The sequence below is a fragment of the Cherax quadricarinatus genome, chromosome 4 (assembly GCF_038502225.1).
Source record: "Cherax quadricarinatus isolate ZL_2023a chromosome 4, ASM3850222v1, whole genome shotgun sequence".
In the NCBI taxonomy this organism is placed as follows: Eukaryota; Metazoa; Arthropoda; class Malacostraca; order Decapoda; family Parastacidae; genus Cherax; species Cherax quadricarinatus.
In genome coordinates this window covers 20,357,626-20,382,886 of record NC_091295.1, presented here as the reverse complement: position 1 = coordinate 20,382,886, position 25,261 = coordinate 20,357,626, and the positions used below count along the sequence as shown (strand labels likewise).

Here is a 25,261-nt window from a genome sequence, read left to right as displayed (position 1 = left end):
CAGAAACAGCTTATGGCTCAGGTGATATCATTCCTCAATTCAATTCAGTTTTTATTTCCTTGCAAGATTGCATTGAAATTATGAAATTACAAAAATGAGTAATAGTGCAAAGAGAGCCACTATCATGACTAGGCATTATAGGCAGACTTAATTTAATGCCTTACAAACTGCTTAATACTAAAGAAATAGAACATAGTTTAAGTTGTACATCTTGTTTATTTATAGTACACAGTAATTTTACTCAAATTACAATAGTTTCAATAGTAAATATTGAAATTATATTATGGGAAAACAACAGTGTGAGTTGTTGAAAGTAGTTTACAGTATGAGAATGCTACAATTGGGTGTAAGGCAGTAATGTTTTGGGTAGGAATTTATATTACAAGGTAGTTTTAATCAATGTATGAAGTTTGGGCATCCCGTTTTGAAGTTTTAAGATTTAGGTATTTGGGAGATTGGTAAAGTTAAATAATGAGTATTTAGCTTAGGGTGAGTAAGTGGTTTTTGAGAAGAGTCTTAAATTGATGCTCAGACTGGGTTACTTTAACATTTACTGGTAATGAATTACAAATTTTGGGGCCCTTTATGTGCATAGAGTTTTTACACATTGTGATATGGACATGGGGTACATCAGAAAGGGATCTGTGTCTTATGTTATGGTCATGTGACCTGTTAAAGTTGGTGAGGAGAAGTTTGAGTGGAGGGTTTATGTTTGAGTGTATGTAGTAGGCACATGAGTAAGTATGGATGTTCTTTATGGTGAACAGTTTTAGGCTTTTGAATTTTGAATATTGGTGGAGTATGCTGCCAGGAGTGGGAATTTGTTATTCTGACTGCAACCTTTTGCTGGATTATTAGTGGCCTTAGGTGATGTCCATGCACAAATCCTGTATGTGAAATAAGGGTAGATAAGTGAATGATACAGTGCAAGGAGAGCTGATTGCGGAACATAGTGCCGTATCTTTGATAGTATGCCTACTGTCTTAAAGATTTTCTTGGAAATTTGTTATATATGTGTCTGGAATTTGAGATTACTGTCATGGTGGATTCCTAGGAATTTTCTCTGTGAGTTTTGTGATGGGTAATCCTTTTAGCATTATGTTAGGTGGAACATTTGCAGCTCTGTTTCCAAACTGAATGAAATGGGTTTTGTCAGTAATGAGGGTAAGCTTATTAGTCATCATCCAGGTTGATATTTTCTGCAATTCGGCATTAACAGCGTTGGCCACTATGACTGGGTTTGGGTGAGAGAAGACGCATGTAGTGTCATTTGCAAATAACATTGGTTTGAGTAGTTGTGATGCATTCGGTAGGTCATTGATCTAGATGAGAAAGAGGAGTGGGCTAAGGACACTTCCTTGTGGAACACAGACTGTGATTGGTTGAGTGGAAGAGTTCGCTCCATTTGTGTACACATATTGGCTTCTGTTACTAAGGTATGACTTTAGGTAGTTAAGGGAGTGCCCTCTTATACCATAGTGTGTTAATTTATTGTGCAGTAAATCATGGTTGACAGCATCAAAAGCTTTATGTAAATCAGTGAAGATTCCCAGTGGGACTTCTTTCTTCTTGAGAACAGTGTATATTAGTTCTAGCATGTGTATAATAGTATCATTTGTACTTTTATTATTCTTGAATCCAAACTGACAGGGGTTTAGTATGTTGTGTGAGACACGATAGGAATACATGTCTATGAATTAATTTTTCAAAGATTTTAGAGATCAGAGGTAAGTTAGAAATTGGTTTATAGTTATTCAAGTCTGCTTAATTACCTCCTTTGTGAATCGGGGTGACCCTCGTTATTTAGAGAATTGCTGGGAAGTTGGAGGATTCGATGGATTTGTTAAAGAGTGTTGCAATTATTTGTGACAGTACTTGTGAAGCTTTTTTGTAAATAGAAGGTGGTAAGTTATTTATGTCTCCTGCCTTGTTTTTAAGGATGTTAATGATGAACAAGACTTCTGTTGGGTTGGTTGGGGCTAGGAATAGTGTATTTGGGTAGGTGCCCGTTAGGTAGTCTGATGGACGGGTGTTTGACATTGGGATTTTGCTCGCTAGATTCTTTTCTGTGGTGGAGAAGAAAACATTGAGTCTGTTTGCTGTTTCAGTTGGTGAGAGTAGGGGTTTGTCTGATTTTGTTAATTTGGTTGTTTTGTTTTTGGATATCTTTTTAGTTCCTAGAATTTCAGATAGGGTTTTCCAGGTCTTTTTCATATCACCTTGTATGTTATGTAATCTGTTTTCATAATACAGTGGACCCCCGGTTTACGATATTATTTCATTCCAGAAGTATGTTCAGGTGCCAGTACTGACCGAATTTGTTCCCATAAGGAATATTGTGAATTAGATTAGTCCATTTCAGACCCCCAAACATACACATACAAATGCACTTACATTAATACACTTACATAATTGGTCGCATTGGGAGCTGATCGTAAACCGGGGGTCCACTGTACAATTTTTTTGACCTTCTTATCAGGTTGGTAAGGATAGGTGCTTTGTGTTAATGGATTTAAGGATGCTGGATGTTAGCCAGGGACTGTTTAGTCTTTTAGCTGTGATCTGTTTAATTTTTTTTAGGGCAATGCTTGTTATAGAGGTAGTTTTTTTTTTTTTTTTTTTTTTTTTTTTTTTTATGAAATTATTAATACATTCATTCATGTCTGTATATGTTTCAAGCTCATTATGCCAGTTGACATTATTCATAGCTGTTATAAAGTTATTAACAGCTGTCTCGTTATGTAGTCTGAAGGTAACTTTAGTAGTGTCTTGGGGCAGTTTACCTACGTTGGTTATGAGAAAGGTTGGGTAGTGGTCTGTGGTGTTGTCTGTGATTATGCCTGATTTTAAAGAGGATATGGAGTTAGTCCAGATGTGGTCTAATAAGGAGATACTAGTCTTGGAGATTCTTGTAAGTCTTTTGTTATTGTTGGTAGCAACAAGCAGTTCCTCATAGTGTTTGTGAATTCAGTTACTTGTGAGTCCTGGTCATGTAGTAGATTTATGTTGAAATCTCCTGTGAGCAGTAAGTGGTCTTTGTTCATATGTGCATCAATTATCATATTTCCTAATTTTTCACTAAAATGGTTAATGTTTGACTGTGGTACTCTGTAGATGTTTATCACTGAGGGACTGGGAGTTCACTTCCCAGCACAGATGAAACTTGCCTGTTTTCTTACACTTACTGTCCCTGTTCACCTAGCAGTATGTAGGTTGGTGTTAGTTGGCTATTGTGGTCCTCACCCTGTGGCAGAAAATTAAAGTGAATAAGACGGACAGTCTCCAATGACACACAGATAGTATTGGGTTATTCTAGAAAGTTTACTTTCTGGGTCGAAAATCTGAACAATATATTATTTTAACCTTTGGAAACTTCAGACAGAGTTCCAAATTTTGGGGCCTTTTATACTCATTGAGTTTTTACTAAGTCATAAATGGGAGGATATCAAAGAGGTATTTGTATCTTGTATTATGCCTGTTGCAGCTTTCCAAGAACAATTTTGATAATTCAAATTCAAATTTTATTTCTTTTTATGCAGAGCAAATGTAATGTAGGTTTACATGTAATAAAACATTGTTAAACACAAAATAAAGCCACTAGTATGCAATGCATTTCAGACAAACTAATCCTAATACTGAAAGACTATGTACTTAAGAATTAAACAGACTAAGTAGAATTTCTGATGCAGTTAACTACAGTTATATACACAGTAAGAAAGATAGCTAATGGACCAGTGGTACAATTTTAACCCTTTGACTGTTTTGGTCGTATATATACGTCTTGAGAACCACCATTTTTGACGTATATATACTCATAAATTTTTTCTAACTGTTATAGGATTAAAATAAAAAAAAATTGGGTCAGTACTTACTGAGATATGAGGCTACAAAGTTGGTACTTAATGGTCACCTGACCGCTTGAGGAAGTGTTGCTGATGTACCATTTTTTCTCATTTTTATATTTTATATAATTTTTATGTTCTGATAATTACAATTTATTGTATTTCTTGGCATTTCATAACCAATCTTTATTCTGACACTAATATTAGGTTCTGAAATTGTACTCAAATTGTCAGAAACACATTGACAGGTGGACATTTACACCTGCCTTGGTCATTTACTATTGTCTAGGAATATATACAAAGTATTTATAGGTCCCAGCAATGTTTTGGATACATGGGAGTACAGAAGATGATGGAAGGAGGATGAGGAAGAAGGAAAAATTTCCCTTGAAGCAATGTGTAAGACAAATGTCAATGACAAACATCCGGGAGGGCAGTGATGAGATACGTGATGACATTTGGTGGGTGCCAGCGAGGGTGCAGAGATGAGATAGTGTAGAGATGAGAAGAGATAAGCTATAACATTTGATGGGTGCCAGTGAGGGTGCAGAGATAAGGGATGACATTTGATGAGCTGGTATCTCTCTCTGATTATCTGTCTGTGTCTTGTCTGTCTGCTTGTCTCTTTCCGTCTCTTTGCTTGTCTGTGTCTAAGAGAGAGCCACTGTGAACCAACAGGTATTCATATGCATTATACAGTGGAACCTCAAAAATCGAACTTAATCCATTCCAGGAGCTAGTTCTAAATTCAAAAAGTCTGAAATTCGAAGCAATATTTCCCATAAGAAATAATGGAAATACAATTAATCCGTTCCAGAAACCCAAAAATATTCACAAAAAAAATACATTTTATAGAGATTAATTACAGTTTTACATACAACAAATACTATAGTTTTTAATTATGTATAGTAATACATATAAAATAACATTTTTACTTACCTTTATTGAAGATTGGTGATGGCATCTGGAAGATAGGGAGGAGGAGAGAGGGAGTTGGGGCTAGTGTTTGGAAGGAGAATCCTCCTCCATGAGGACTTCAGGTAAAGCCCTGTCTGGGGTTACTTCCCTTCTTTGTCTTTTAATGCCACTAGGACCAGCTTGAGAGTCACTGGACCCCTGTCTCACAAAATAACTGTCCACAGTCCTCTGTTTCTGGTGCCTCTTTAACATTTCCCTAAAATGGGACATGGTTCTGTCACTGAACTTGTTGCAAAGATGGCTTGTTTCAGCTTGCTCAGGGTGGTACTTCTGCACAAACATTTGGACATCATTCCACTTGGCACAAATCTCCTTAGACTTTGAAGAAGGCACCTCATCCACTCCCTATATTAACACCTTTCACAACATCAGCTTCCTTGATTTGTTCTTTCTTTGACAGGATAGAACCGATGGTCAACTTGTTTTTCCCATACATCCTGGCAAGCTCAACAAGTCTCACACCACTCTTATACTTCTGTATTATTTCCTTCTTCACATCTGTGGTGTTTCTCACTTTCTTTACCACAGGGGTACCACTAGCAAGTTTCTTTGGGCCCAAGGCAGCTTATTTCACAGTCCCACAAGCACTAAACACAACGAAATAATTGTAAAATACGTGAATGAGAGCGCAGGTTAGTGTTCACTCAAGCATAAACAAAGCTAGACTGCTCACGGCGCCTGTGCGGGGACGCGGACAGAGCGGACCAGCAGACAGGTTCTGTACCCGGCGGTCCAAAAATAGGGGCGCGTTCAATAATAGGGACACAGTTTGTCCGAAAAAATGGTCCTATTTTTGAAACGTTCGATATGTGATACGTTCGATTTTTGAGGTTCCACTGTATCTACAAGCATAGTACAGTGGACCCCTGCCTTACGAACGCATTGCGTTACGTTAAATCCGCCATACAAAGCATTTGAATGCAAAAATTTTGCCTCGCCTCACAATAAAAAACTCGCCTTACATGATTCGTCCGGGATGCATCCCACGTGTGGCCTCAGCGCCAGTGTTTGCAAGCCAGCCAGTGCAGTCGCATCTACGCATACATTCGGTACATTTCACATTATCCCAGTGTTTTTAGTGCTTGTAACTGCAAAATAAGTCACCATGGACCCCAAGAAAGCTTCTAGTGCCATCCCTGTGGTAAAAAGGGTGAGAATTAGTATGGAATTGAAAAAAAGAGACTAAGGAAATGTGTGCAAAATGGATTGAACTGCAAACCTTTACGGATGAAAATCACCCTGACACAGCTACTGCAAGCTGTGTTGGCAACCTGTACAATGACAATGTTACGGCCCATTTTAGGAAAGTCTTAAAGGAAAGGGAGGTACAGAGCTCTATGGAAGGATTTGTTGTGTGACAGCGGTCCAGTGACTCTCAAGCTGGTCCTAGTGGCATTAAAAGAAGGGAAGTAACCCCAGAAAAGGACTTGCTACCTCAAGTCCTAATGGAAGGGGATTACCCTTCTATACAATAACTTCCACTCTCCCCCCTCCTCCCATCCCATCAATCATCACCAGATCTTCAATAAAGGTAAGTGTCATGTATTCTATTCTTAGTAGAGTAGTAATTGTGCATGTCTTCTTCAGTTTGTGTGTATTAAAATTAATATTTCATGTGGTAAAATTTTTTTTTTTCATACTTTGGGGTGTCAAGAACGGATTAATTTGATTTCCATTATTTCTTATGGGGAAAATTAATTTGGCTAACAATAATTTCGGCTTATGATGAGCTCTCAGGAACGGATTAATATCGTAAGGCAGGGATCCACTGTATAGCACTTCGGATTTTATAGGTTATCCTAGGTAATTTACACTATGTATAATTGTATTTGTGTGTACCTGTGAGACAGATAAAAAGAGATAGAGACAGAGACTGGTAGACGGAGACTGGTAGACGGAGGCTGGTAGACGGAGGCTGGTAGACGGAGGCTGGTAGACGGAGGCTGGTAGACGGAGGCTGGTAGATGGAGGCTGGTAGACGGAGGCTGGTAGACGGAGGCTGGTAGACGGAGGCTGGTAGACGGAGGCTGGTAGACGGAGGCTGGTAGACGGAGGCTGGTAGACGGAGGCTGGTAGACGGAGGCTGGTAGACGGAGGCTGGTAGACGGAGGCTGGTAGACGGAGGCTGGTAGACGGAGGCTGGTAGACGGAGGCTGGTAGACGGAGGCTGGTAGACGGAGGCTGGTAGACGGAGGCTGGTAGACGGAGGCTGGTAGACGGAGGCTGGTAGACGGAGGCTGGTAGACGGAGGCTGGTAGACGGAGGCTGGTAGACGGAGGCTGGTAGACGGAGGCTGGTAGACGGAGGCTGGTAGACGGAGGCTGGTAGACGGAGGCTGGTAGACGGAGGCTGGTACACGGAGGCTGGTAGACGGAGGCTGGTAGACGGAGGCTGGTAGACGGAGGCTGGTAGACGGAGGCTGGTAGACGGAGGCTGGTACACGGAGGCTGGTAGACAGAGACAGCGTGACAGAGACGGGTAGACAGAGATAGACAGACCTTAAACTTGGGGAGTGTTAATATGACATTACATCAGTGAATCCTTGGTGTTTGCCGCACTGTTTGCTTGAGCTGGCGCTCAATTTAACTGGCGCTCCCACAAGGTACTAAGCGGTCCCAGATTTTTTTAATATGGTGCACACCGAGTGTTAAGATCCATTCTATGCTGACCAGGCATCTCAGGCCAATTGTCCCAAATTTGGAAGCAGGAAAAATAAGACGTATATATACGTTTGGGGCACTAGCGGTAAGATCGTACATACACGTTTGGACCGTTTAGGGGTTAATGATCTAATTTTAGGTGTAGGATGCTGTGGTGTACTGTATCAAAAGCTTTCCTAAGGTCATTAAAGAGGCTTAGTGGATATTCATTATTTTCAAGAGCTTTATAAAGGAAGTCTAGTATTTTTATGATTGCATTTGTGCCTTTATTTGGTCTGAAACCAAAGTGGCAGGGTTGAGTATATTGCATGATGCTAGAAAAGAGTATAATCTCTTGAGTATTAATTTTTCAAGATTTTGGATAACAGTGGTAAGTTAGATATAGGCCTATAGTTATTTACATCATTTGGGTCTCCACCATTGTGTATTGAAGTAACACATGCCATCTTTGCTATCTTGAGTAATGTCAGGAAAGTGCTGGTTTCCTAGTGATTTGTTGAATAGTAATGTAATGGTGGGTGAAAGGACATGGAGCTGCTCTTTTGAACAACAGTGGTGGGATTTGAGCTAGATTTCCTTACTTGTTTTTTAGTGAATTAATAATCAAAGTCACCTTAGCGGGCTCAGTTGGAGCAGGATAGAGTATTAGCACTCGGAATTTTGTTAGCCAGACTTGATCCTGTGGTAGAGAAGAAATCCTTTAACTTATTGGCTGTTTCTGTAGGCTGGAGATGTGGTCCTTTGGGTTTAGTTATGACAGTATCTCTGATTTTGGTCAGCTTCTCAAAACCCAGGATCTGAGAGAGAGTTTTCCAGGTCTTTTTTATATCTCTTGTTTCATTGATTCTACTAGAATAATGAAGCTATTTGGACTTCCTTATTAGTTTGGTAAGCACTGACATATAGATTTTAGTACAGTGGAACCTCGGTTTTCATTTGCCCTGACTTTCAACGACTTTTTTCGTCAAAACTTTGTCCCAGTTTTCGTTCATCACCTCGGTTTTTGTTGGTCCTCCATACTGAACATGTATACCTGCCCGTGCCTACACAGAGCATCCCACACATTCCGAGCCAGTCTAGCTTTGTTTCTCGTCAAGTGAGCATTACCCTGCATGTTCATCCGAAACATTTCATAATAATCCATTGTTTTTTGTGCTTGTTTATTGAGTGTGACTGCTAAATAAGCCACCATGGGGCCAAAGAAAGTTCTGAGTGTCAGCCCTTTGATAAAGGAGGTGAGAAACATGATAGAATTCAAGAAAGAACTTGTAGCAAAGTATGGGGTTGGATATGAGTGGCCAGGATGTGGTAGAGTTGGTGGACAACCACAGGGAAGAACTAACCACTGAAGAGCTGCAACACCTTCAACTGGAGCAGCAACAGATTGTCGCTGAGGAAATTGCTTCAGAGGAGGAGGAAGATTGAGGGAAGAATGTGTCTTCTTCAGTGATTAAGGACATGTGTACAAAGTGGAGTGAGTTGCAAAGTTTTGTGGAGAAATATCACTAACAAAGCTGTTGCAAGCCATGTCTGCAACATGTTCAATGACAATACCTAGTCTCATTTTAGGTAAATCTTAGAGATGCCAGAAATGGACCTCTCTGGACAGATTTTTTGTGCAACAGGGGTCCAGTGCCAGTAAAAGACAAAGAAGGGAAGTAACCCCGGATAGGGACTTGATACCTGAAGTCCTTATGGAGGGGGATTCACCTTCCAACCAGTAACCTCTCCTCCTCCCTCTCCCCTCCTCGCATCTTCCATATGCCAACAAGAGTCTTCAATAAAGGTAAAAGTGATATTAAATGTTCATTTATCCATTTCACTAGTCCTCTATATTTATGTATTTCTCATTGTTTTCTGTATGTAAAACTATAGTTATTCTCTATAAAATGTATTTTTTGTTAATGCTTTTGGGTGTCTGGAACAGATTAATTTAAGAACATAAGAAAGAAGGAACACTGCAACAGGCCTACTGACCCATGTGGAGAAGGTACATGTCCCCCCTCCCCCCCGGATTAGACCAATGACCCATCCACCCCAGATTAGCCCAATGACCCACCCAGTCTGGTCACCTCCACTCAAGGATGGAGCACTGCACCAGACCCAGCAGCACAAGCTAGTCAGGTCCAACTCACACCCACCCACACCCACTCGTGTATTTATCTAACCTATTTTTAAAACTACACGTTTTAGCCTGAATAACTGTACTCGGGAGTTTGTTCCTCTTGTCAACAACTCTATTACCAAACCAGTGCTTTCCGATATCCTTCCTGAATCTGAATTTTTCCATCTTGAAACCATTGCTGCAAGCCCTGTCTTGCCTGGAAATTTTCAGCATGCTATTTACATCCCCTTTATTTATTCCTGTTTTCCATTTATACACCTCGATCGTATCCCCCCTAATTCTACGCCTTTCGAGAGAGTGCAGATTCAGGGCCCTCAGTCTATCCTCACAGGGAAGATTTCTGATACATGGGATCATCTTTGTCATCCTCCTCTACATTTTCTAGAGCATTTATATCCATTCTGTAATATGGTGACCAGAACTGAGCAGCATAATCTAAATGAGGCCTAACCAAGGATATATAGAGTTGAAGAACAAACTGAGGACTTCTATTATTTATACTTCTAGATATGAAGCCAAGAATTCTGCTAGCTTTATTGCGAACGCTAATGCACTGTTGTCTTGGTTTTAGATTACTGCTAACCAGAACTCCTAAATCCTTTACGCAATCAGTAGTATTAAGATCTACATTATTTAGTTTATATGTGGCATGGTTATTTAACTGTCCAACATTTAGAACTTTGCATTTGTCAATATTAAACTGCATCTGCCACTTCTCCGACCATTGCATCAGTCTATTCAAATCATCCTGGAGTGCTCTGGTGTCCTCATTAGAATGAATTGGATGGCCTATTTTTGTGTCATCAGCAAATTTGCTTATGTCGCTATTTATTCCCTCATCTTTGTCGTTTGTATAAATTGTGAACAACAACGGGCCCAACACTGACCCCTGAGGAACACCGCTTGTGATGTGCCCCCATTCTGATTTCTCCCCATTTATGCAAACTCTCTGCTGTCTATTTATCAGCCATGCCTCTACCCAGGAAAAAATTTCTCGAATTTGATTTACATTATGTCTTATGGAAAATATTGCTCCAGTTTTCATCAAATTCGGTTTTCATCAGGCTTTCTGGGATGAATTAATGACGAAAACCGAGGTTCCAATGTATGTTGTTTAATTTTTAAACCCTGTCTGTATTGTTTTTCATAATGATGTTTCTTATCCATGGATCTGATGATGCTACTTGTTAGCCAGGTGTCTTTGTAGCAATCTGCTTAATTTTTATAGGACAACGTTTGTTGTAAAGGCTTTGGACTCTGTAGAATTTCTTTTACCCATACGTCAACACCTCTGTCATTGTTAAATTCTGTGGGTCAGACAGTGGAACCTAGTGCTATAGTGAAGTTATTTGTTGATACCTCATCATGGAGATTAAATGAGATCGTACTATGTTCCATTGGTAACTTACAAATGTTTGTTATGAGGAAGGTGGGGTAGTGCTCAGTAGTATTATCTTTGATTATCCCTGCTTTAAGAGGAGCTAATATATTGGTCCATATACATGCATGGTGAGTTGTGGTTGCACTCATCTTGGTTGACCTTGTTGGTTTCATTATAGTTGGTATGGCAATGAATTGTTCATACTATTGATAACGTCAGTTACTGGTGGGTTCTTGCTCAAGCCAAGGTTAATGTTGAAGTCACCAGCAAGTAGTAGGTAATGTTTAAGTTGTTTGCTAGTTGCTGTATTAGGTTTTTCAGGCTGTCACTAAAATTTAGGTTATTAGTATGATGTATCCTGTAGATTGCACCAACTGTAATTGGAGTCTTTAGGTTTTTTGCCATATTCATCACTGAAGCATGTAGAATTACAACATAATAGTTTGTTAGAAGAGTAGATGGCAATCCCATCTCCCCATTTGACGTGGCTTGCAATTACGAATGGCTGTGTGGCCCAGTATTGTATAGATGTCTCTTGTGTCTTGCTTAAGCCAGATTTCAGTAAGTATAATACAAAAGATGTTTGAATTTCTCATTCATTATTGTTACAGTGGTACCCCAAGTTTCATACAGCTCCCAACTCTAACAGTTATGTTAGTGTATTATTGTAAGTGCTTTTGTAAGTGTATTTTTGGGGGTCTGAAATGGACTAATCTAACTTACATTATTCCTTATGGGAACAAATTCGTTCGATAACAGCACTCGAACAGCCTTCTGGAACGAATTATGGCTGAAACTCGGGGTACCACTGTACTTATTGAAGTGAAATTTCAGGTTCTTAATTTCCTTCTACAGAAGTAGGACCTCCTCCTTTAACACCTTAAGCTCTGATTCTGAAAGACTAGAAAATCATTCTATGGTGCTGTATAACACTTCACACTAATTCTCTAATATCTAGGAGTGCCAGGAGGTCATCATAGTGCTAACTTAAGGATCTAATGTTATAGTTGAAAATTTATATATTCCTGGCATTGCTGTGGACAGTGTTTGCTTGGTTTGTCATGTAGTATAGACAGTTACTTTCAGAAAAGTATTGGTCAGGATTTATATTACATAGGAGATTTAAATCAGGGTCAATGTCAGCACTCACGAAATATGGGTTGGGAGATAGGTATGTAGTGGACAAGGTTGAGTTTGGAATGTAATGGATAAGGTAGAGATATCAGTATGATGTGGTTAGTTGGTATGAGTATTTATATAATTGTGACTATAGTAGTCTGCAATATGTGACTTGTCTGTGGTTCGATCCCTGGTATGAGTGGAAACATAGGGCATGTTTCCTTACACTTGCTGTTCCTGTTCAACTAGCAGTGAATAGGTACCTGAGTGTTAGCTGACTGGTGTAGGTCACATCCTGGGGGATAAGAATAATCTAAGTTATCCAAAATGCTGTGCTTTCTACATAGTATATCATTGATGTCAGTTAGGTCTGTATGAGTTGTATCATATATTTGTAGAAATAAAGATTATATTAATATTATTATAATACGTTATGAACTAGTAAACAGGATAAAATGGCAACAGGATTATCTATAATTAAAATTTATGCTAAAGAATTGGTCTAGCAAATGGCACATAGTAAACATTTGGTGAATAAAAATTAATTTATTCACCAAATGCTGTTAAATACAAGATAATAATGGCAACAGGATTTATCTGTAATAAAAAATTGTGCTAGATAAAAACTGGTCTAGTAAATGGAATATAGTGAACATGTAGTGAATAAAAAAATTATAACAAGTGAAATATGGCACTATTTATTGCAGAGCACTAAGGAATGGGGTACAGTGCACAGTAACTGAGTTGCACATAAATTATGATAAAACAAGGTGTTTCACTGACAGCAATCTTGGTAGGAGAAGGATCTCCAAGGTCAGATTAATAACAATAGAGTACACCCTGTGACTGTCACCATAACTCTTGCTGGCAGCATGATATCACATCTTACTGTTTTAGAATGTAAACCATTCTGTGTATAGAACATGAACATTCAGGCTTTTTTTTTTTTTTTTTTTTTTTTTTTTTTTTTTTTTTTTTTTTTTTTTTTTAAGTTAAGGTGTTCTGTATATTTTAACAATTTAACTTTTAACTTCAAATTGTAATTATAGTATAGTATATATGCAAGTTAAAATATTCATCAACAAAGAAAAATTCTTGAATTGACTTTTTACTGGAATACTATTCCATTTTATAAATTGTTTAGATAATGTTTAGTTTTCATACATGTAATGGCTTACATATGTAAAAGATAACAAGAAGCAGGTATTTTATCTAATTACTAAATACTGTAATGCCATAAGTACAGTATTTTGAAACGATGCATTATTAACTTTTGGAGCGAATTATTATTCCAGGAATAAAACTCTTCTATAAAATTCTGTCAGTCTCCCACTGAGGTAGTGACCTGACAAAGTAGAAAGCTCTCATTGTCACTCATTCGATCATTGTCTTGTCAGAAAGGTGCCGCCATCACAATTCAGATGATCCTTTAAATGACAATATTCCCACCTCTCCTTCAGAGTGCAGGCGCTGTACTTCTCACCTCCAGGACTCCATTCTGGCTAACCAGTTTCCCTGGATTTCCTTCATGCGTATATGTTATCTTGCTCATTCTCCAACAGCACATCAAATCATAAAAATCACTTGCCTCCACTCACTCCTAACTAATATGCTCACAAAAGCCTGATGGATGTCAAAGCTTCTAACACTCAAAACCTCTTTTACCCCTTCTACCACCATCCTTTCCTAGGATCACCCATGCCCTGCCATGAACACCAGATTTATATGCCCTCCTATCCATCCTAATTTTCTCCACTCTCTCCGGACCACATCAACAACCCCTCCTTCGCCCTCTGAATAAAATTTTAGTGGAAAATATTTTTCTTGAAATACAGGCCATCTCCCATCAGTATAGAATGGCCCATAATATGAAACACATTCACCATCATAGGTGTTTAAGTATTAGGTTAGGTCTGCTCGAAATGCCTCAGCATAATAGTGGCTTTCTTTGTACCTGGAGTTTACCTGGAGAGAGTTTCGGGGGTCAACGCCCCCGCGGCCCGGTCTGTAAACACACATTACATGTATAACCTTAGCAAAGAAATAAAATTTGATTTTATTTGATTTGATCATTTATTCACTAGATTTCTTGCTAGAAGTGTGCAGATTTCACATTTTAAATGACCTCTGAATTGCAGTAATAATTATCTACCTTATACGTAGTTAATACAGTTTTTTCAAGTCGAATCCTCATTCACAGCATCCACCACCTTCGATGCCAGAATCCATCATAACTTCAGCGACCACCTCAGAAACATTACAGAAACTACTTCCCTTAACATCAGTGCTTCTGCCTTGTACACCACTTATGCCACTATCTCACTACCACCACAGCAATAAAGGCAGCCTCTGTCTTGTCCACCACCAAAGATGAGTCAAGACCCTGACCATCCTGCAGGGAATTTATCTTAGACTCATCATTATCATCACCTTCACCCTGATCACATTCATGATCACTGCCATCACTATCAGAGCGGTTCTACCTCTTTATTACAGGTATGGTGTCCCCTATCTCTACTAAGTAATATTCATTACAGTGTAATATATATATTATTATTATTATTATTATCACACTGGCCGATTCCCACCAAGGCAGGGTGGCCTGAAAAAGAAAAACTTTCACCATCATTCACTCCATCACTGTCTTGCCAGAAGGGTGCTTTACACTACAGTTTTTAAACTGCAACATTAACACCCCTCCTTCAGAGTGCAGGCACTGTACTTCCCATCTCCAGGATTCAAGTCCGGCCTGCCGGTTTCCCTGAACCCCTTCATAAATGTTACTTTGCTCACACTCCAACAGCACGTCAAGTATTAAAAACCATTTGTCTCCATTCACTCCTATCAAACACGCTAACGCATGCCTGCTGGAAGTCCAAGCCCCTCACACACAAAACCTCCTTTACCCCCTCCCTCCAACCTTTCCTAGGCCGGCCCCTACCCCGCCTTCCTTCCACTACAGACTGATACACTCTTGAAGTCATTCTGTTTCGCTCCATTCTCTCTACATGTCCGAACCACCTCAACAACCCTTCCTCAGCCCTCTGGACAACAGTTTTGGTAATCCCACACCTCCTCCTAACTTCCAAACTACGAATTCTCTGCATTATATTCACACCACACATTGCTCTCAGACATGACATCTCCACTGCCTCCAGCCTTCTCCTCGCTGCAACATTCATCACCCATGCTTCACACCCATATAAGAGCGTTGGTAAAACTATACTCTCATACATTCCCCTCTTTGCCTCCAAGGACAAAGTTCTTTGTCTCCACAGACTCCTAAGTGCACCACTCACTCTTTTTCCCTCATCAATTCTATGATTCACCTCATCCTTCATAGACCCATCCGCTGACACGTCCACTCCCAAATATCTGAATACATTCACCTCCTCCATACTCTCTCCCTCCAATCTGATATTCAATCTTTCATCACCTAATCTTTTTGTTATCCTCATAACCTTACTCTTTCCTGTATTCACCTTTAATTTTCTTCTTTTGCACACCCTACCAAATTCATCCACCAATCTCTGCAACTTCTTTTCAGAATCTCCCAAGAGCACAGTGTCATCAGCAAAGAGCAGCTGTGACAACTCCCACTTTGTGTGTGATTCTTTATCTTTTAACTCCACACCTCTTGCCAAGACCCTCGCATTTACTTCTCTTAAAACCCCATCTATAAATATATTAAACAACCACGGTGACATCACACATCCTTGTCTAAGGCCTACTTTTACTGGGAAATAATTTCCCTCTTTCCTACATACTCTAACTTGAGCCTCACTATCCTCGTAAAAACTCTTCACTACTTTCAGTAACCTACCTCCTACACCATACACTTGCAACATCTGCCACATTGCCCCCCTATCCACCCTGTCATACGCCTTTTCCAAATCCATAAATGCCACAAAGACCTCTTTAGCCTTATCTAAATACTGTTCACTTATATGTTTCACTGTAAACACCTGGTCCACACACCCCCTACCTTTCCTAAAGCCTCCTTGTTCATCTGCTATCCTATTCTCCGTCTTACTCTTAATTCTTTCAATAATAACTCTACCATACACTTTACCAGGTATACTCAGCAGACTTATCCCCCTATAATTTTTGCACTCTCTTTTATCCCCTTTGCCTTTATACAAAGGAACTATGCATGCTCTCTGCCAATCCCTAGGTAAAAAATATAAATAAATTAATAAATTATATATATATATATATATATATATATATATAATTTATTAATTTATTTATATTTTTTATTTTTATTTATTTTATTATTTATTTATTATTTGTTTCAATGACCCGGCCGTATCCCACCGAGGCAGGGTTACCTAAAAAAAGAAAAATGAAAGTTTCTCTTTTTAAATTAAGTAATGTATACAAGAGAAGGGGTTACTAGCCCCTTGCTCCTGGCACATTAGTCACCTCTTATGACATGCATGGCTTATGGAGGAAGGATTCTGTTCCCCATGGAGATAAGAGTAAATAAACAAGAACAAGAAATAGTAAGAAAATAGAAGAAAACCCAGAGGGGTGTATGTATATATGCTTGTACATGCAAGTGTAGTATGACCTAAGTGTAAGTAAAAGTAGTAAGACGTACCTGAAATCTTGCATGTTTGAGACAGAAGAGACCAGCAGTCCTACCATCATGTAAAACAATTACAGGTTTCCATTTCACAGGATGGTAGTACCTCCCTGGGTGGTTGCTGTCTACTGTCCTACTACCTAAGTCTTTAGTATTTTTTTTTTTTTTTTGACATTTCGGCCATCTCCCACTGAGGCAGGGTGACCTAAAAAAAAAGAAACACTTTCACCATCATTCACACATAATCACTGTCTTTACAAAGGCGCTCATATATGACAGTTAGATATCACTCCAAAAAGCCAATATCCCAAAACCCCTCCTTGTATTTCCCACCTCCAGGACTCAAGTCCGGCTAATTGGTTTCCTTGAATCCCTTCACAAAATATTACCCTGCTCACACTCCATTAGCTCGTCAGGTCCCAAAATCCATTTGTCTCCATTCACTCCTATTTTAACATGCTCACACATGGCTGCTGCATGTCCAAGCCCTTTGCACACAAAACCTCTTTTACCCCCTCCATCCTTTCCTAGTATGATCTCTACCCTAACAATTTATATACTGTAGGTGTAAGGCTAAAAAGCTCCCTTCACTCTTTCTATCTTGGTGTCATATAATATGTACCAAGATTTATGCATTTGATGGTTTTATATTCAAATAGTACATAGTACATGTACTGTAATTCTTTTTTCATATAGAGTGCAAAGTGGTTAGTTGCCTTCCAGTGAAGATTTCTGTGTCCATTGTATGTTAAATTCTGAGTCTTCAGAGACAGGTGGTGTTTTCCAAAAAACAAGTATTGATTCAAGTTGTTAACAAGGATGGAGTTTGTTTGATAATTGATATAAAGAAGGCATAATAGTGGACCCAAAATGTGGAATCAAACTTTGATAATAGCAGTGGCAGCACAAACGGCTTCAGCCCCCCTACTCCTCCTCCCCAAAATAGGTTCTTTTAGTCCCTCCAAAGCCCCACCAAATAAAATTAGTAATAATAACGCTGCTTCGAAACAAGTCTCCTAGCCCCTGCTTCCATCCAGATAGCCACCCCTAAGCTTCACCAGTATAGACATTCTGGCGCTGCCCCTCGATATTAAGGACACCAGAAAGTAAAAGTGAAGGAGAGAGAGAGAGAGAGAGAAGGCACTGGGGAAGGAAGAGGCAGTTGAGGGAAAAAATTTGGGGCAGTAGTTTCCATTAACATAGTATGTGTGGACTATCATCAGTAAGCAAACTGCATTGTCTCTCTCTCTTGCAGTCATCATTACAGATAATTTATTAGTGAAGGTTGAAATATGTGGTGCTTTATGGTGAGGTATTGAGGGTGCTGGTGTCCAGTAGGATGTTGTGTATGTTAGTGCTAGGGACCATTTACAAAGTCACACTAACGAGAAGTGGAGCAGGACGGGTATATATAGGCAGGAAGAGGTGGTGGTAGTAGTAGTAGTAGTAGTAGTAGTAGTAGTAGTAGTGGTAGTAGTAGTGGGGAATAAAGGAGGAGGAGGAGCCAGTCAAATGCAAAGAAAGGGGAGCACTGCAAGGGAGCTAGGTGCCCACAGAGGGAGAGCAAGTACACAGAGGTGGGGGGGAGGGGGAAGTAATGAAATAAATAATGAAGGAACAGAAACACAAGACAGAAGAAAGAAAGACAGCCTAGAAGAGAAAAGAAAAAAGAAAAGAGGAAAGAGGACAGGGGAAGAGGGAGAAGAAGAAAAAAGGAGGAATCAGGTTAAGTCACGGGTGTTCTGAAGTTTGGAGCATTTTACAATGTAGTAGGGGAGGAAGGCATCTACAGAGACGAAGCCAGGACTAAGATTCATACAAGGAAAGTTGTGTATTAGGGAGGATTCAACCAGATGGCGACTGTTAAAGTTGGAAGCAGGGAAGACAGTTTTAGCAGAAGACCAGTCAATAGGATGGCTATTATCTCTGACGTGACAGAAAAGAGCATTATTAGTGTCGGCAAGCCTAACGCTATTTTTGTGCTCCCTAAGTCTGTCAGAAAGAGATCGACCAGTTTCTCCAAAGTATTGAAGAGGACAGGAGGAGCAAGAAATAGAGTAGACACCAGGAACATCTGTAGAGGGAGGAGAGATATGAATGAGATTAGTGCAAAGAGTGTTAGTCTGACAGAAAGTTAGCTTGATGTCCAAGGGACGGAGAGAATTGTTAAGATTAGAAAGACCAGAAATGTAGGGAGGGCAGAGGACAGAAGAGTTCCCAGGAGTAGAGAGTTTGGGAGAGAAGAAATTACGTTTAGCACGTGAGAGGACAGAGTCTATGAAATGGGAAGGGTAGCCAAGACAAGAGAACGAATTATGAAGAGTGGAAATTTCTGCTGGAAGGAATTGAGGATCACAGATGCGGAGGGCACGGAGAAAGAGGGAGATAAGAACACTTTCCTTGACAGGGGAAGCATGATAGAGAAAGTAATGAATGCACATGCCACTGTGCATAGGCTTACGGTAAACGGAAAAGGAAAAACCTATATCTGAGCGGTGGACATGAACATCAAGGAAAGGAAGCAAGGAATTAGATTCCCATTCAGCTTTAAACTTAATGGAAGGGGCAAGATTATTAAGAGCTTCAAGAAAAGGTTGGAAGAGACTGGAGTCATGAGGCCACAGAGCAAAGACGTCATCCACATAGTGGAGCCAGAGTGAAGGGCGCACATCGCTGGTAAGAAGAACAACAGTCTCGAGGTATTCCATGTAAAGATTAGCAAGGACAGGAGAGAGAGGAGAGCCCATAGCCACACCGAAGGTTTGAGAATAATATTCCCCTTGGTAGGAAAAGGAATTAGTTTCCACACAGAGGCGGATAAGATCAAGAAAGACATCAATAGGTATAGGGAGATGAAGAAACCCTTCATGGGCCTTCTAAGAAAATCAAGGACATCATCAAGAGGGACATTGGTGAAGAGGGACTCAGTGTCAAGACTAAGCATCTTACAGGTCAGGAGAGAGCGAACCCGTTCAGTGAAGTCTTGAGAGTGATGGAGGTGGGCAGGAGAAAAAGTACCAAGAAAGGTAGTGAGGGTTTTGGCCAACCAAGAAGCAAGAGAATAAGAGACAGAACCTCTAGAAGATATGATAGGACATAGAGGAATATCAGGTTTATGAGTTTTGGGAAGGCCATAGAAATTGGGAAGAGAGGGACAGATGACACGAAACCGTTGAACAAGGTCAAAGTCAGGAGGAGAGAGGTTAGAGAGAGTCCTTAGTTTCTTGTTGAAAGTTCTCTTGATACGATCAAGAGGGTTGAAAACGAGAGGAGTGTAGGTATGTGAGTCAGAGAGCAAGACATCAGCTTTACGGAGGTAATCCTCGCGATCAAGGATAACTACCGAATTACCTTTGTCAGAAGATAGTATGATAATGTTAGTGTTAGATTTAAGAGAAGAAAGGGCAAGTTGGTAATGGGGCAGAAGGTTGTGGTTCTTAGAAAACAGACTAACAAGAACAGGAAGGAGAGTGCCACGAAAAGTGGACAAGTCAGGAAGATTACGGGAGCGAGACTGACAAAAAGAATCAAAAGAGCTAATCAGGGCAATACCAGCGCGAGGGGTAGGTGAAGTGGCAAAGGAAAGACCAAAACCAAGAAGTTCAAGTTCATACTGAGAGAGTGAGAAGACAAGTTCGTAACACAGTCAGTGAGGGAGAATTTAGACCAAGAGCTGAGATGAGACGTTGAAGTTTATTCTGTAGTTTAGAAGAATGAATTTGTGTATTCAGGCGAGCAGTGTCAAAGGCAATGGTAGAGAGAAGGTTACAGAGATCTTGTGGTAGAGCCGCAAAGAGAGCACGTTGACGCTGACGGAAAGTAAAGAAGGCATCTTCAACCTGAGACTTAGTAGAAAGAATGAGCTGTTGAAGTAGGAGACGGGCATGATCAGGAAAGGGAGTGCCCAATGGGTTGGGTTTCAGGAAATGGGAGAAGGAAGGGGGCAGAACTTGTTCAGCAAGACAGTCACGTAGGAAGCGAAGCTGATTCTTACGACGCCGGGTAGCAATAAGAGCAGCTCTTATTGCCCATCCTGTTCCACTTCTCGTTAGTGTGACTTTGTAAATGGTCCAAGTCGGACCGAAACGTCGTCGTAAGCTCCTCTCTTCTATGTGCGGGTTATTTGTGTATTCAACTATAATGTTAGATCATTGAGTAAACACTATGTTGGCCTCATTGCATTACTGAAGTCTCTAAATGCTACTATAACTTTCATTATACTTACTGAAACCTGGCTCAGACAAGATCTGACAGACATATTTACCATACCAGGAAAAGTGTACGGTAGGGTTATTGAAAGAATTAGAGGTAAGACAGAATGTAGGATTGCAGATGAGCAAGGAGGTTTTAGAGTGGGTAGGGGATGTGTAGATCAAGTGTTTACATTGAAGCATATACGTGAACAGTATTTAGATAAAGGTAGGAAAGTTTTCATTGCATTTATGGATTTAGAAAAGGCATATGATAGAGTGGATAGGGGAGCAATGTGGCAGATGTTGCAAATATATGGAATAGGTAGTAAGTTACTAAATGCTGTAAAGAGTTTTTATGAGGATAGTGAGGCTCAGGTTAGGGTGTGTAGAAGAGAGAGAGAGACTACTTCCTGGTAAAAGTAGGTCTTAGACAGGGATGTGTAATGTCACCATGGTTGTTAAATATATTTATAGATGAGGTTGTAAAAGAAGTAAATGCTAGGGTGTTTGGGCAAGGGGTGGGATTAAATTATGGGGAATCAAATACAAAGTGGGAATTGAGACAGTTACTTTTTGCTGTGCTTATGGGAGATTCTAAAGAAAAATTGCAAAGGTTAGTGGATGAGTTTGGAAGTGTGTGTGAAGGTAGAAAGTTGAATGTGAACATAGAAAAGAGTAAGGTGATGAGGGTATCAAATGATTCAGATAAAAAAAATTGGATATCAAATTGGGGAGAAGTATGGAAGAAGTGAATGTTTTCAGATATTTGGGAGTTGACGTGTCGGCGGATGGATTTATAAAGGATGAGGTTAATCATAGAATTGATGAAGGAAAAAAGGTGAGTTGTGCATTGAAGTATATGTGGAGACAAAAAACATTATCTATGGAGGCAAAGAAGGGAATGTATGAAAGTGTAATGGTACCAACACTCTTATATGGGTGTGAACCTTGGGTTGTAAATGCTGCAGCAAGAAGAGGGTTGGAGGCAGTGGAGATGTCCTGTCTAAGGGCAATGTGTGGTGTAAATATTATGCAGAAAATTCAGAGTGTGGAAATTAGAAGGTGTGGAGTTAATAAAAGTATTAGTCAGAGGGCTGAAGAGGGGTTGTTGAGGTGGTTTGGTCATTTAAAGAGAATGGATCAAAGTAGAATGACATAGAGAGCGTATAAATCTGTAGGGGAAGGAAGGCAGGGTAGGGGTCGTCCTTGAAGAGGTCAGAGGGAAGGGGTAAAGGAGGTTTTGTGGGTGAGGGGCTTGGACTTCCAGCAAGCATGCACGAGTGTATTAGGAGTGAATGGAGACGAATGGTATTTGGGACCTGACAAGTTGTTGGAGTGTGAGCAGGGTAATATTTAGTGAAGGGATTCAAGGAAACTGGTTATTTTCGTATGACTGGACTTGAGTCCTGGAAATCGAGAGTACAATGCCTGCACTTTAAAGGAGGTGGTTTGGGATATTGGCAGTTTGGAGGGATATGTTGTGTATCTTTATACGTATATGCTTCTAAGCTGTTGTATTCTGAGCACCTCTGCAAAAACAGTGATTATGTGTGAGTGAGGTGCAAGTGTTGAATGATGATGAAAGTATTTTCTTTTTGGGGATTTTCTTTCTTTTTTGGTCACCCTGCTTCGGTGGGAGATGGCCGACTTGTTAAAAAAAAAAATTACCATACCTGGTTACACAGCCATACATAACTGCAGTCCTGACGAATCAGGAGGAGGCACTGCCATCTGTTACTCTGATGAACTAGAATGTATGAAATCAACTAATGTACAGGACAAAAACGGCGAATATATAATAGCTAAATTCACATCAAGACCACTTAAGAAACTTATAATAGTTGGTGCAGTCTACGGACTACCACACTCAAATACAGTGGTCCCCCGCTTTTCGTAGTTCCCGGCAATCGTAAAATTCGCCTATCATAGGGGTATTTTCGTATAAACATGGACTCGCCTTTCACAGGTTGACTCGCGAGTCATACTTCGTCCGGGACGCGTACGCACGGCATGGGCCAGGGTGGCAGCCAGTCTGGTATTGTTTACCAGTGAGCGAAGGTCTCCTTGCGTGCTCCAGCGAAATATTTCATAATATTCCATTTATTTTAGTGCTTGCAAGTACTAAATAAGCTACCATGGCTCCAAAGAAAGCTCCTAGTGCCAAGCCTATGGTAAAGAAGGTGAGAAATACGATTGAATTTAAGAAAACCATCATTGAACAATATGAAAGTGGTACAAGTGTGGCCAAACTGTCCAGGATGTATAAGAAACCCTACACAACCTTATGTTCCATAGTGGCCAAGAAAAATGAAATTAAGGATGCTGTTGTTGCAAAGGGAGTAACTATGCTGACAAAAATGAGATCACCAGTACTGGAAGAGGTTGAGAAGTTATTATTGGTGTGGATAAATGAGAAACAATTAGCAGGAGATACTCTTATGACTTCGTTTATTTGTGAAAAGGCTAGGCAGTTGCATGAAGATTTGGTAAAGAAATTGCCTGCAAATAGTGGTGAAGTGAGTTAATTTAAGGCCAGCAAAGGCTGGTTTGAGAGATTTAAGAACCGTACTGGCATACACAGTGTGGTAAGGCATGGTGAGGCTGCCAGTTCGGACCACAAGGCGGCTGAAAAATATGTGCATGAATTCCAGGAGTACATAAACAGTGAAGGACTGAAACCTGAACAAGTGTTCAGTTGTGACAAAATAGGCCTCTTTTGGAAGAAAATGCCAAAGAGAACCTTCATTACACAAGAGGAAAAGGCAATGCCAGGACACAAGCCTATGAAAGACAGGCTGACGCTAATGTTCTGCGCTAATGCTAGTGGGGATTTCAAAGTGAAGCCATTACTAGTGTACCATTCTGAAAATCCCAGAGTGTTCATGAAAAACAATGTTATGAAGAGTAAATTCTGTGTGTTTTGGAAATCTAATAGTAAGGCATGGGTCACGAGGGAAATTTTCGTCGAGTGGTTCAATGAAGTGTTTGGCCCTAGTGTGAAGGAGTATCTCCTGGAAAAGAAATTGGATCTCAAGTGCGTGCTAGTAATGGACAATGCACCTGCTCATCCTCCAAACTTGGATGACCTAATTCTGAAGGAGTTTGGGTTCATCACAGTAAAGTTCTTGCCCCCGAATACCACTCCTCTCCTCCAACTCATGGACCAGCAGGTTATTGCAAACTTTAAAAAACTCTACACAAAAGCAATGTTTCACAGGTGCTTGACTGTGACCACAGACACTCATTGACCCTAAGGGAATTTTGGAGAGAACACTTCAGCATCCTCCACTGCATAACCCTTATAGGTATGGCTTGGGAGGGAGTGACTACCAGGACTTTGAACTCTGCCTGGAGAAAATTGTGGCCAGATTGTATCGACAAGAGGGATTTTGAAGGATTTGGGACTGACCCTAATGAGCCTATGTCTGTTGTAAAATCAATTGTGGCACTAGGGAGTTCCATGGGGTTGGATGTGAGTTTGGAGGATGTGGAAGAATTGGTGGAAGACCACAATGAAGAGCTCACCACTGAGGAGCTGCAAGAGCTTCAGCAGGAAGAGCAACACATCGCAGCTCAGAATCTTGCTGCAGAGGAGGAGGAAGAGAGATGGAAGAAGGTGCCTTCTTCAGAAATTAAAGAGATTTTTACTATGTGGGGTAAGATGGAAAGCTTTATGGAGAAACATCACCCTAACAAGGTTGTTGCAAGCCAGGTTGGCAACATGTACAGTGACAAAGTCTTGGGCCATTTTAGGGAAGTGTTAAAGAGATGCCAGAAACAGAGCTCTCTCCGCAGTTATTTTGTGAGACAGGACTCCAGTGACTCTCAAGGTGGTCCTAGTGGCATTAAGAAACAGAGAAGAGAAGCAACCCCAGAAAAGCAAATGGTACCTGAGGTGTTGATGGAAGGGGATTCCCCTTCCAAACTATAAACAATCCACTCTCTCCTCCTCTAGTCTCCCATACACTAAGAAGAATCTCCAATAAAGGTAAGTGTTATGCTGTTAATGTTTTATTCATCATTTCCCATTGTATTGTTTATGTACTACATGTATATTTCATGTAAAAAAAATTTTTTGTTTTAATACTTCTGGGTGTCAGGAACAGATTAATTGTATTTACATTAATTCTTATGGGGAAAATTGATTCGTAAATCATAAATTTTGTTTATAGTAACGGCTCCAGGAACGGATTAATTACGAACAACGAGGGACCACTGTACTTAAACTTTTAGCAGTAACCTTAGAAACATGATAATTGAGTCAGAGTTGAATAAACACCATTTGATACTAGCAGGAGATTTCAACATGAACCTCATCCAAGCAACTGACCCTCCAGTAGCTGATTTCACAAATGCTGTGAACAACAGCTTGTTG

At 40.1% G+C, this 25,261-nt stretch overlaps 1 protein-coding gene across 8 annotated transcripts in view; it reads left to right on the top strand.

The window, feature by feature from the left end:
- LOC128684174 (patched domain-containing protein 3-like) overlaps positions 1-25,261 on the top strand; it is a 167,339-nt gene that overhangs the window by 20,511 nt on the left and 121,567 nt on the right. For 5 of the 8 annotated variants that reach the window (XM_070095110.1, XM_070095140.1, XM_070095134.1 and 2 more), the window contains one exon: positions 14,306-14,601. The exons of the other annotated variants lie outside the window; for them this stretch is intronic. The gene's annotated coding sequence lies outside the window, so the exon portion shown is untranslated. The remainder of the gene's footprint in view (positions 1-14,305; positions 14,602-25,261) is intronic. 8 annotated transcript variants of the gene reach the window in all.